Below are 14,552 nucleotides of genomic sequence, written 5' to 3'. Positions count from 1 at the left end.
TCAAATCAATAAGTGAAAATATAAAAGAGGCATTTGACTCAATGCAAAGATTTTCTATTCATCAAAATTGTGATGGGGGTAAGCCAATCTTGTTGGAAAATTTCAACTAGAAATTAAATGACCATGTCTTTAAAGTTTTTAAAGACAGCATTCCTTTACTGTGTAGAAGTTTGAGCCTTGTGCTAGTTGCACTCTTAAAAACTTTCCCAATGTTTAAATTTTCTAAAATTGTTCAACTAATATTTCAATTTCAATAATTTTATATATATATAATAGTTCTCTAGGACAATCTCCTTCACTTTCATGAAAAAGCAAACCCATAGAAAATGTGAATGCAGAATAAAAGTCAGTACTCTTCAACTCCTTTAATGAAAGCAAGGTGAATAATTTTTTAAAAACTTGACATGGCCAGCAAGTTTACATTGAAGTTATGCAAAGACAAGCCATTTACAAATAAAACAACCAGTTTTTCTTTAACCAACATGTGTAGTATGCTTTTATTTCACTTAATGCAAAAGGTTTTGGCCTCTGCTTAGAAACATTCCTTTTCTTTTTTTAATTCCTTCCACTGTCTACTTTTTCTTTTTTTCCTTAAGCTACATATACTCACATCCTGTATCTGTCCTTATTCTTAGAGAATCAAACTTACTATCAAAATCACAACCCTAATTTATTACATAAATCTGTTTTCTGGGAGCATTTTATAGCCTAAACCCTATTTCTGGTCACAGGTATCTCATCTTTGAGTCCACTTAGAGATAGGGAGTGGCTAGATAAAGTAGGGTCTCCTGGGTCACAAGAAGTTAATTTTTTCCTTCTGAGAACCAAAATGTTATTGGAAGATTTTTGAGCTATAATCTACTCATGTTGTATCATTCTTGCTATTACTATGTTGCAAAATGCTGGCAGAGGGCCAGAGGGGAGACAAGCAGCCAGAGGCAGTTGTCAAGCCAGAACTGAAGATGGCTTGGGCTAAAGTGGTAGTTAGTGGTTGGGTGGTAAGAAATGCTAAGATTTTAGATGTACTGTATTTTAAAATATATTTCTCACAAATATATACCTGGCATGAGAGCATCTTTTGCTACAGAAAAACTGGTATTTGGCCTCTGTGAAATTAGTTTTTTATAGCATCTCTCATTTGGGATTTACTAACACAAGGAAAAACTTAAAAAGACACAGTATTGTGCAAGGATCGTGCATTTCTTCAGTAGGTCTCAGAACAGCTGTTTGTCATCAATTTACCTTTTCTTTGACTCTTTTTCTTAGGAAAAAGAGAAATTAGACTAACACTGAAGACATTACAAAAGTGGATAAAGTTATAAAGGCAAATGCATTGTATATGGTTTATACATGTGTGCATGTAAGTCATTTTTATCTTTATTTTTTCTAGTGCCTATACACAAGAATCATTTGTATTAGCCGTAATGCTGGGTAAATAAAATGTCTGACTTGAGAGACTTGCATTTTCGAAAAATATAAGTACTTTAGCATATAAATGGAAAAGCTTTAATAAAACAGGCTTGCCGCATTACCGTTAGTCTGCTCTAATAGTATTTATATACACTGTACTTGGCAGCAGGTCAATGTATCTTTCTTCATAGGTTTGGTCAAATTTTGGATTTTGAATTTTCTAATATGGTTATGTATGTAGTATATAATTTTCAGTCTAAATTCCTCAGTATAGTTGAATATTAATGTTCTCGACAGAAAAATTGCACCTCAATTTTTCATGTGATGGTTTTGTCCAAGTGTCCTAACTTTCTATTTGGGAAATATTTCTGATGGACCACAGAGATGATGGGTGAACCTATTATAGCAGCCTTGTTCCTCTGTCCCATCACTACCAATGGCTATGCAGAAATTTGGAATCTATCTGGTGAAATCCATATATACTGACAATTTGACAGTTGTTTTTCCCTTCTCCAGAAGGAAGTGGATATTTGTCTTGTATTCTGATAGTTTGGAAAACAATGCAAAATTTACATAACTAGAATTTTTAGAATAAAATGGGAAATCACTTGGCTACCAGTGGGATTAGTTACAAATAACAGAGTAGTTTGTGAGTGCTTCCTTCCCAAATTAAATGCAAAAAGGTTTTGTTTTTGTTTTTTCTCTTTTGTTTTGTTTCCTGTTTTTTTTTTTTTTTTTAATTATTGGGGCAGGAAGGTTAAGTTTAAGCTGCAAGATTTCACTTGGCACAGCCCCTAGAATGTAAGGGAAATTTAGAAGCAGTTGAGTTGCCCTTCTTTTCACTTCTTTTGAGATTGATGCCTGAGGCTTGATAGAATACAAATTTGTGCTACTCCATTTTGTGAGTGAGTGCCTCTTGTTTACTTAGTCACAATGCACATGTAATTGTGTTGATTTGATTCTTTGCATAAATGATAAGAATAGGAAAGTCAGCACAACGAAGGAGGAAAGAAAAAGCAGTTGTTGACTTGTCGAACTTCAGCACTGTTGAAGTTGAACAAGCTGTAGTGAAGGAACATGAAGTTATTGAGAGAATAGGGGGATTGGAGTCCAAATTCCTGGACTTCAGCCACAATCCTGACACTCATTAGATTTATGACCTTGGGCAAGCTATTTGCATTCTCTGAGTTTTAGTTTCCTCATTTGTAAAAATGAGGATAAAGATAACCTGCCTTGAAGATTTGTGATGAAATCCTGCCTCTAAAAGAACCTGGCACATAGGGGCTGCTCCAAAAAGGCTAGCTGAATCTGAGAACTCATTGTTCCTTTATTCCAAGTTGCCTGGCTTCTGCTATATTTTATTATCTTTGAAAGTTTTGGCTTAACTATTTAACAATAATGCCTCCAAGTAATTCTAAGGCAAGACAAGGTTAAGAAGGAAGGATATTGAATGACCTCTAGCTAGATTTATTTTTTCTGTCTTCTTTCCCTGAAAATCTCTACTAAATATTTGGATAGTGTATGTCTTATTTTTATTCTTTTGACGGTGGCCTATACATTAAAAATTATGTTTAAACCCATTTTAATTATCAATATTTAAAACTATTGACTTCTGCTACTTTTGTTACAATTATTTCGTGCTTCTGATGCAGACACTTTTTGCTGCTCACTGTCAAAATTTTTTTTCTAAATTTTTTTTTTTTTGAAACAAAGTCTCACTCTGTTGCCCTGGGTAGAGTAGAGTGGTATCATCCTAGCTCACTGCAACCTCAAACTCCTGGACTCAAGGGATCCTCCTGCCTCAACCTCCCAAGTAGCTGGGACCCCTGCACCAGTACACTCAGCTGATTTTTCTATTTTTAGTAGAGATGGGGTCTCACTCTTGCTCAGGCTGGTCTTGACCTCCTGAACTCAAAGAATCTGCCTGCCTCAGCCTCAGAGTGCTAGGATTACAGGCATGAGCCACCACACCTGGCCGCTGTCAAGTTTTTTAAAACAGTTTTTTTGTTTACCTTTTAAAAAAATTTATTATCCAGATATATTTTTGAAAAGCTTAAAACTGTTTAACTGATTTTTCAAAATAAATTTAGTATTATAACTAAAACCAAAAATAATTATAAAATTAAGATGTCTTTTAAATTATAGCTATAATTTGATCTTAAAATTTCTAGGGTTTATAATACTCTGCCCTTAAGGTGATGCACTGATCCCTCTACGTAGCTCTTTCTCCTGATTAAGAATCTCTATTTTAATCTTGATTGTCCTTTTCTCAATTTATTTATATTAATCCATTTCTTGACCACCAGATGGGTATCTTTATAACTTTTTTCCCTTGGAAGGATGTATTCTTTATGAGACCTACAGTTATAAAATTATATTCTTTTGTTCTTACAAAAAAGTGGAAAAATGAATTTCACCAAGGTATGGGACAGTAAAATCTCAGTGCCAGAATGAGGTATTTTTATTTGCATTCCAGTTAAGATCGTCTCTAAACTAGCACCTCAAATATTCCACCATTTCAGGAACAATTTCTTAACAGGGTACAAAACTTTTAAAAAGTCATAAATACCACAAAATATAAGCTGTTGTCCCCCTGCTCCAACCCTTTGCACTCCCAGTTTCTTTTTCCCTGAGACAGCCATTTTCAACTGTTTTGCTATCTTTTTCTGGTATTCATACTCAAAATTGTAAATTGTATGTTTACAAATGTTCTATCATCTACATGTCATTTTCTAAACATCTAAAGAGCTAAAGAGGAAGATTTAACTCCCTTATGTTTCCTCTCAAGTCCCTCACATTCTTCCCCTCTACCTCTTCCAAAACCATCATTAAACTAAAACTTTTAGAAAGCAGAGCCTTGCAGTGTTCTACAATGACACTTTCTTTGCCAAATGTGATGGTTAATTTTATGTATCAACTTGATTGGGCAACAGAGTGCCCAGATATTTGGTCAAATATTATTCTGGGTGTATCTGTGAGGGTGTTTTTGAATGAGATGAATATTTGAATCAGCAGACTGAGTAAGATGATGGCTGTCATACAGTCAGTTGAAGGCCTGATGAGAACAAAATGGTTGAGCCTCCTATGAGTAAGTGGGAACTTCCCCTGCCTGACTGTTTTGGAGCTAGGAAATTGGTCTCAAACTGAAACATTGGCTCTTCTTGGTTCTCAAGCCTGTTGGGTTTTGGAATAGAATTTATACCATTGGCTCCCTGGTTTTCAGAACTGTGAGAAATAAATTTCTGTTGTTTATAATCCATCCAATCTATGGTACTTTGTGAGAGTAGCCAAATGAACCAAGACAATGGTTATGAACATGGGTATACAAATATCTCTTTGAGACCCTATTTTTAGTTCTTTTGGATATATACCCAGAAGTAGAATTGCTGGATCATATAGTAATGCTATTTTTAATGTTTTAGGAACAACCACTTTTTCCATAGTGGCTATACTGTTTTACATTCTCACCAGCAGTGCACAAGTGTTCCAGTTTCTTCATATCTCTGTCAGCACTTGCTATTTTCTGTGTTTTCTTTTTATAGTAGCCATCCTAATGGGTGTGAGGTGTCTTTATATATTTTATGGAAATTATTATCTTTTATGGAAATTGTTATCTTTTATGGAAATTATTCCATTGTCTACCAGAGACAATGTTGATAAACTGTGTTATTATAAAAACTTATTCACTTTAAATTTTTAATTTTTAACACCTATGCACAAAATTAGTTTCTATATGATAAACATATTTCCCCTATGTACATCAATAGTTATTGCTCCAAAGCCATTTCTTTTCCCTTTATTTTTATTCAGTTTACTAGTATTTTGTCTATTTTGTTGACTTTTTTAAAGAACCAGAATTTTGATTTACTATGATAGACTATTTTCTGTTCTCTACCTCATTACATTCTGTTTTTATTAACACCTCTATTATTTTCTTCTTTGTGTTTATTTTGGCTTACTTTTTTGAGCTTTTGAGTGGAGGATTCGTATATTTATTTGCTTTTCATTTATCATTCTATTGATATGTATGGAGCAAGAGTTGGCAAACTATTTATGTAAAGGCTCCATAAATAGTATATATTTTGGGGTTTATGGGCCATGTAGTTAGTCACAACTACTCAATTCTACAGTTATAGTGCACAGTTACAGAATATACATAAATGAATAAGTTTGACTATTTTTGCAGGCCACACAAAACAGGCAGTAGGTTGGATTTGGCCACTATGGTGGACTGTGTTTCCTGACCACTGACAGATATTTACAGCTGTGAACTCTCTGACTTTTGCTTTAAATAGGTCTCACAGATTCTAATAGGTAGTGTTTTTTTATCATTCTTTCTTCAGAAATTTTGTAATTTCTATTTGTATATCTTCTTCTGCTCAAGTTATTTAATAGATGGTTTTCATTTCTGTATGTAAAAGCCATTTCCATTTTAATTTATGGTTGCTTTACATTGTGATTAGAGCATGTTATTGTAATTGTTTCTAACTTACAAAAGTTACAGACGTCTTCTTTGTTATCTAGCCTATGATTACTTTTGTGATTAGTCCATGTGTACTTGGGAAGAAAGTATATTCTCCCTATCCGTTTGTAATGTAATGTTTGATATATGCCCATAAGATCTATATTGTTGATTATATTATTTATATACTTTTTAACCCATTCTTTTATTTTACCTGTGTTATACTGACAGCAATATATTAAAATCTTATAATTTTAGTGTTTCAATTTTATTTTATAGTACTATTTGGTGCATAGATATTTATAACTTTTATATCTTCATTTTTGAATTGTGGCTTTTAGCAATTTAAAGTGCCATTTTTCTCATTTAATACTTTTTGGCCTGAATTTTACTTTAGTGTCAGAAACACAATTCCTGATTCCTTTTTATTCCCATTTGCTGGTGCATCTTTGCCAATGCCTTTATTTTTTGCACTTTTGAGTTACTATGTTATGTGTGTCTCTTGTACACAGCAGAGAGTTGGGTTTCCTTTATGAGCCAATTTGAAAACTATTTTCTTTTAGTAGGTGAGTGAAGCCTATTTATATTTACTGCAATGATTGTTATGTTGGCTTCTGTCATATTGTTATAATTACCGTGTCTATTATGTTATATTCACTGTATGTCTTTCTATTTATTGAGTTTTCTTTCCTTTATTTGAAAATTTCTTTTTGTATTCTTACTTGATATTTATCTATGTAGTTTGTGAACATAAATGATATTCTTTGACTCCCACCTCTTACCTTTGGAACAGTTAATGATCTTATTTTACTTTCTACTTTCTCTCTCTTTTCTCCTTCCATTTATTAGTTGCATTCTTTCTATTTTGCCAGAATATGTAATGCTTGCATACTATTTTTTCGCCCATGATTCTACTTTGTGTTATTCTTAGTTCTACAATCAAATATATGAAATGCTCACCTTCTGTCCTTTTGTATAAGCTTCACCAGTCATTTTTTGTTCTGAGGAAGTTTATCTTATAATAGACTACTCATGAAGAGCTCATGGAAACAATACACTTTGAGTTCTTTTACATTCACAGCTATTTATTTTTATAGGCTCAATACTTGAAGGGTTGTTTGGCTGCATGTAAAATCTCAGGCTCAAACTTTCCTAAGGTTTTTAAAAATGTCACATTATATTAAAAAATATGATCTTGCTTTTTATGTTGCTCTTAAAAAGTCTGGCACCAGTCCACTTTTTATTTGTATAATTTTATGTTTTGTCTGGGGATCCTGATGATTTTGTTTTTGTCTCTAAAACCTAATAGTTTTATTAGGATATGTCTCAGAGTTACTGTTCTACATTGGTTTTCCTAGGTACAGAATAGGCTCTGTAGTTTTTAAATTAAAGTTTTCTTTTGAAAGTTTTGTTAGATTATAGTTTTAAATATTTGTTTGATTTTTCTCTCCTAGGACTGTAATTACATGTGGGTTCGATCTTTGCCTGTCTTCTATTTTATCCACTATCTCTCTAAACATTTTTACTTCTTTATCTCATTCCATTTTCATGGTTCTTTTCTTTTCTTTCTTCAATGCCCCTTATTAAACTTTTACTTAAATCTATTATCCCTTAAGCATTTTGTAATTTACTCTTCTTTTCTGAGACGCTTTATCTTTTTCTTAAATTTTTTCCCTGAATTCACTAAATTCTTGCTGCTTTCTTTCTGTGAGAATTTTGTTATGGTGGTGGTTATTGTTTTTGGATCATTTCTATTTTTGGTTTTTTGCATTTTTGACTTTTACTTTTTCAAAAGATACCTTCAAATTCTTGTTTGAGGATTTTAAATTCAGATTCAAGTGTTATGTTATAGATTTCTCCTGTCTATGGCTTATTTTATTCTTTTTTGAGGAGTACTTTTCTCAATTGAAATTGTTGACGTATATCTTCTGTTTTCCTCTTTCAATACATTGTATGAAATTTATTTGATTTTTTTTTCTATTTCTGAGCATCTAATGGGCAGGATTCTTTGAGAGCTACCTCTTTTAGTTTACTGAAATGTAGTTGAGCTAATGGATGCTTTTTTTTTTCTTTTGGTAATGATTTACTTTTTCTCCTTTGGTTTTTGAAAGATTGTTATTTCCAACCTCGTTATATTTTCTTTTCCCTTTACTACCATAGCGCCCCAAGAGGCACCACACTTCTCTATTTATCTTTGTTCCCCGGAAGTAGTTCTCTAAGGCTGTCACTTCCAGTTCTCAATTTCAAGTATTTTCCTATTGTTAGTGTTGTGAATTACCAAGTCTCCGATCAATACTTGGGTATTTGCTGTTGAACCTTTTTCCCCCAGGAGTACCTTTTCCATACTCCGTATATCTCCTCTGTTCCCCTTTTCATGGAATCTCTTAATCCACCCCTTCCTTATTCTCCACTCCCTCAGGCATGGAACAGCAGTGGGAACTCTGTTGGAATTGGGTGTTTCTTTCTTTACAAGTAATCTGAAGTTTTCAGTAGTCTCTGTCTTTTAGTGATGCTGAATATTTAGGTCATATGTAATTTTATTTATTTTTCTTGTTGCTCTTAACGTTTTTTGAGATGCTATGTGAAAATATTCAGGCAGTCACCATTATCCTCCATACATATACATAGCTTTAAATAAGGTTTCTGAAATTGAGGCTGTATTAGAAAATACATGTCATAGGTTCCATATGCACTGTCCTAGCAAGACATGTGTCTCAGACTGCAGGTTAATATTCTTCTGAAAATATCCATTTCTTTGTATCAGAACAATAGTTTTATTCTACTAGAAAACCACCTACATTTGTATACGTTATTGTGTTTCAAGAAATGTTTTTCATAAATATATAATAGAAATAAATCAGAGTGAGTATCTTTAGATTCAACCTTGTAATTCTGCTCTATAATCTGGTCAGTTTATGATTTAAATGGGTAGCTTTCTAGCTCTTCCTCTCTTTCGTTTGGTATAAAAAGTTTAAGGAAATTTAGTGGATGTGTGTGTGAAAGTTTGGATATAAACTGAATGATGGGATTATTTCCATTATTTGAAGGAATTAGTAAATCACTGCCACTAGTAAATACACCACCAGGTAGTTTTGTCAGGTCGTAGTTGTCTGTTCTCGGTTCTTGGAGTACTGTTGGCCAAACAATGACCAGACACACCAAAGTAAGGCAAGCATGAGGTGTAGGTTGTTGAGGAAAGTAAGATACATTTGCCACAGACAATGAAAAGACCCCCTGTCATACAGGAGGGCCCTGATTATGGTCTGGAATCTGTTTTATATTGCCTAGGCTGGGTCTTCCTTGTGGTTTAAACATCACCATCGAACCACTTCGATGGACAGTTTGGAGTTATATGACCTGAGTCTCACTGTGCATGCAGATCTCCCATGAGTCTCTCTGAAAGCCCATTTTGGGAAGTGAACTGCAAAGTAGATTTAAGCTAATGACATGATAATTAGCCTTAGGTTGTTCTAGGTCACTTTCCAGACCCTATTGTGCCTGTGCTGCTTGGCCCATGGGCTAGGGAATCCTCTGCGTTCTTTTGCAGTTGGCATGCTAAGTTCTGATTGGCAGACTGGTAGAGCATTCCCTCTTCCGCAGGTGTGGCAAGTGCTCAGGGCACCAGCCTTTGTCCCCAGGAGGGCTGGAGGTCCCTCACTGTCTACCTAACAGTTTGACATAAAAGCGTCAAAAAGCTTTGCATAGATGGACTGTCTGCATCAATGAGTTAAAAAGGGGGAAGTGATATAAATTGATTTGTGCTTTTAAATGATCACTCTGGTTATTGTGAAGAAAGGAAATTGCTGGGAGACATGATTGAAAAGAGGGAAACCAATTAGCAGATTATTGCACTTGGTTTAGAAAAAGATAATCGTAGCCTTGATCAGAGCGACAGCACTGGTGATTCAGTAGGATATAATCTGGCGGAGCATTAATATGAATTATTAATGAATTATTTAGGTAAGTGAGGGAAAGGTAGGAATGGAGGATGACTTCTAGATTTTGAATTTGACCAACTCCCTGAACATTGGGAAAAAAATCTAAACAAATTAGCATTTAATGTTGCAGGAATTGTTGTTGATACACTTTGTTGTGGTCTCAAAAGGAGAGAGAAGGAATAAAGAGCATAAAAGGAGACTAGTAGGACATTTCCATTTTCTATTATATTTGGCCAAAACTGATGGTTTAGTTTCATAGTGGTGTTAGGATCAGCAGGGATTCCGTTGATGGCTGAAGAGCAGTTGTCTGAGCTGCCACATGCAGCAGCCTGCACACCTCTGCATAGTAGTGTTGTCAGGGAAGTGTTTTCTGAGAAGTGATATTTAAGATTAGACTTGAAAAATCATAGCCAGTCATATGAAGAAGCAGGAGAAGAGCCTTTTTAAAAAATAGGACAGCAACTAAATTTGGCACTTTTGAGGAACAAGAAGAAGGCCAATGTGGCTGAAACATACTAAGCAAAGTGCTGAATGGTTTGAGATGAGGTCAGACAGGTGGGGGACAGTAAGATCATATGTAATGGGAAAGAGTTGGACATTCACACTATAATGTAAGCCACTAGAAAGTTTCAAATAAGGGAACACTTAAATGAGAGGGGGCTCTCAGCATGAGAGAGCATCCCAGGGTGGAGTAATCCTAGCTCCAACAACGCTGCATCTCCCATCAGTTCTGTTGTCCTCTTCCAAGCATCCTTTCCAAAGAATTGTGGCCCACGTGAAAACCTTCAACATCTCATATCATTTTCAAGTCTATAGTCCAAATCAATCACCACAGTGTCTTTTTCTTTTCGTCACTAACCTGACTTATGTCTTATTTCTTTGAGGTCATACTAGAAATTTGCTAGCCAGCAACAGAATTCTTGATAGTATAAGAACTACCTACTTAATTTAGAGTAAATAATAATAATGTATTTGTATTGTATTGAATATTGTAAAGAGAAATAGCAATATAGGAAAAATTTAGGCATTCAGGTAAACTAGAGAGATATGGTAGGCAGCTTCCCACACTATATGTGGTAGATATATATGTCTATATCTAATCAGTCAAATCTCTCAAGTTAGACAACCAGCCGGAGGGGATTCTAGGCATTGAGCTAATTTTATTTCAATGCCAAATGGTACAGCTTCTTGAGTAACAGAATAATCATGTCTACCTAAATGGTAAAGTAAATTTTCTTTCAAGCAGAGCTTCTCATTTGAAAATGGTATGGTGGCTAAATGCTCAGATTTCCTGGTGGTAGATAATATAATGTTTTCTTCCCAAGCTGCACTTTGTGCTTTCCTTGCATGTTGAGATACATGTGGTATGTGTTCCTGATATTATTACTGAAGACTCAAAGGAATGGCAACAGAGCTAAGAGAAAGGCATTTCTGACTTCATTCATGCTTCAGAAACTACAAGCAAGAATTTGGAGTCCTGAAATTTGAATCATCTGTATTTTCTACTTGTCTAGGTGGATTTAGAATTTTCAGTGCTTATATATATAACTTGCCATATTTCTTATAATTAAAGTTATGAGAATTTCAATTCAACACATCATTAAGATAAAAAGGATGATAAAAGACACTCTTTCTACAGTGAATAACTATTAATATAGTCCTCAAAATCTATGAGATCTATTTCACATATGTATAAGCAAACCAAAAAAATTATCTTAACTATAAAACATATATGCTATTCCTTACCCTCTATCTAGTTAATTTCTATTTATTTTTATAATTCATATGACACCTTCTCTGAAGGTTTCTCAAATAACATAACAGAAGATGGAAGTAATAATTTTTTTTTCCAGTTCTGATTCAGGATACCCAATCAACAAAATATAGTGTTTGCCTTAAAGGAGATTTTAGTTGTAACAAAGAGAGATATAGCAATAAATTCCTATAATGAAATTTTATAGTATCACGATAAATTTATGTGTAAAGTATAGAAGTAGAGAAGAGGAAGTGGCTGTATTTGGGCATGGGAGTGAGTAGAATGGGTAAAAACGACTTCACAAAAGCAATTGCAGCTAACAAGATTGTGGAGGATAAATAGGAGTTTACCTGGTTGAAAAAGGTCTAGGTAAAGAAGATGGAAGAATAGTTTCCAGGTTGAGAGAAGAACAGATGTAAAGATAGCGTCAAGCAAAAGCCATGGCACTAGGGATGCTCTGTTTTTCTTTTTGCATTCCTAATTCTTTAATCTTTTCTTTTTCACAGGCAACAAATATCTAATTGAGTACCTACTATACTCCACGGACTGTTGTTCTGTGAAGCTTAAATTCTAGAGAAAAGGTAGGGTAGGTATATTTTACAAGACAGGCAATAAACCAAATGAACACATTAAATGTATAATATTATAGTTAATTAAAAGTGCCACTGAGAAATATAAAGTAGGAAAGGGGGATGGGAGAAAATAATATTTTAATAAAAATCTGAGAAAGTTTTCCATGCAGAAAACAGAGAACATTTCAGAAGGGGAATCCAGCAAGTGCAAAGGCCCTACAATTGGAGGTCCCCTCATTTATCTGAGGATTAGTGAGGAGGCCAGTACAGTTTCTAATTAATTTTTTATCCTCGTCAAGGTTATGATTTAATCATATTCAACTTCTTTCAATTCTTGAGCATGCTTTGCTATTGTACACTATATATTTTTCTCATTTTTTTCTAACTAGGAATGTCATCATACACCCTTATTTTCCTGGACACTGAAAATTTTTCCTTTAAGAGTCTGCCTAAGTGTCATCTCTACTTCCTTCTCTTTTCCCAGGTATATTAAGGTGTTATTTTTATAACACTCTTTTATAACTCATAGCGAGGTAATTAGTTCAGTTTTGAAGATTTTGAATTTGTTATGATTGTGAATCAACTGAGTAGATATATTCACTGGAGAAATAGATGTATGAGTCTGCGGTGCAGAGTATATCTAAGGTTGGATTTAGAAAAATCATCATATAGGAGAAAGTTGGAACCAGAAGAATTTGTAACATCACAGAGGAGAAAAGATGAAGTGACAAGAGAATCAAAATCTAGATACACAATTTTTACTAAAGTTATCTTTGAAAGATAGATTGAAAAAGGGGCTTCGGGGAAGGAGCTTTAGAGTTTTTAGAGAACTAGGAGAAAGACAGGAGAGAACTGACAGTGATGTGAGGGCCACGTGTGAGGATTACAGTAGAAATTTTTCAGTTCTCAGGGTCTGTTATAATTATGGGGAAATGTAGGGTTAGAATGATTTTCTATGACAAAAGCTTGAACATAATAAAAGGAAGTCTGTAGAGAAATGGACATTGGAAATACAAGATATATAGACAATAATTGTTTTTTTAAAAAGCAACAGGAGAATAAGGGTGGAGAAAAAACTATCTTCTTGGTTATAACTGCAATTCAGCAGCCTTCAGTTGGAACAGGCATGAAAATTCAGGGAAAATTTGCAAAGTTACAAGAGCCTAGTAAACTAATACCAAGTAATAATTTGTCAATCGGAGTGGATTTCCTTCCAACTATTAAGCCTCCTAGTTTTTCACACCTTCTTTAATGAGCATGTATGATTTATTACATTATGTTGGGTTACCTAGGAAACACACTCTAAGGTTTGTGTGGCGAAAATTTATCGGGGAAAATATCCACTAAAGGAATATCTTCCTTTTTGCCCTTAAGCATAGTTATTACAGCGGTTTTAAAATCCCTGCCTGAAATTCTGAAATTCCAATATCTGACTTTTCTGTTGAGTATGGAGTATGAATCACATTTTCCTGTTTTTATTTGTTTGTTTGTTTGTTTTTATAGGGAGTGTATGAATGGGGAAGGGAAGCAGGTACATCTAGTAATTTTAAATTATGTCCTGGACATTGTGATCACGCATTCCTGATTCTGGGGTGTGTGTATATGTGTATGTGTGTGCATTTTGAAAAGTATTAATATGTTTTGTTTGTTTTAGAAGACAGTTAACTTGGCTGCACTGAAACTCTAAACTGTCTCCCCTTGGGTGGGCAGCAGCTGAAATCTGCTAAATTCTTGGACCAGTTTCTTATAACTACTATAACAAATTACCACCACAATGAAACAACAAAAATTTATTCTCTCACTTTAAATAATAAAATGGCCTAAAACAACAAAAATTTACTTTGTCACATCTAGAGATTCAAAAGTCCAAATTAATATCACTGGACCAACAATAAGGTATTAGCAGGGCTGCACACCCTTCAGAAACTCTAGAAGAGAATCTGTTCATTGCTTCTTCCAGTTTTTGGTGGCTGCTGGGATTCCTTGGCATATGGTTGCATCACTGCAAACTTCAAAGCCAACATCTTCAAATCTCTCTAGTCTGTGTCTTCATATCACCTTCTGCTCTGTGTAGCAAAATCTCCCTTTGCCTCCTACTTATAAGGATACATGTGATTGCATTTAGGGCAATCCCAGTTGGATAATCCAGGATAATCTTCCCATCTCAAGAGCTTTAACTTAATCACTGCATAGACAGTCATATAAGGTAACATTCATAGGTTCCAGGGATTGGGGAGCGGGGCATTATGTAGCCCACTGCAGTTCTTTCAGCCTTATGTGGGCTGCTTGGAGTTTGCTCTGTTTTTACATAGTTCAAAAGTCAGTTTAAGATTTGGATAGAGTTTATGTTTTGAGTTGAGCATTCTCCCTTTCAGGATGTCTACTTTCTAAGACTGGCCTGTCTTACTTTCTTT

The sequence above is a fragment of the Lemur catta genome, chromosome 6 (genome assembly GCF_020740605.2).
Source record: "Lemur catta isolate mLemCat1 chromosome 6, mLemCat1.pri, whole genome shotgun sequence".
Classification (NCBI taxonomy): Eukaryota; Metazoa; Chordata; class Mammalia; order Primates; family Lemuridae; genus Lemur; species Lemur catta.
The sequence above is the reverse complement of the archived record's forward strand: the minus strand, read 5'-3'. Positions refer to the sequence as shown.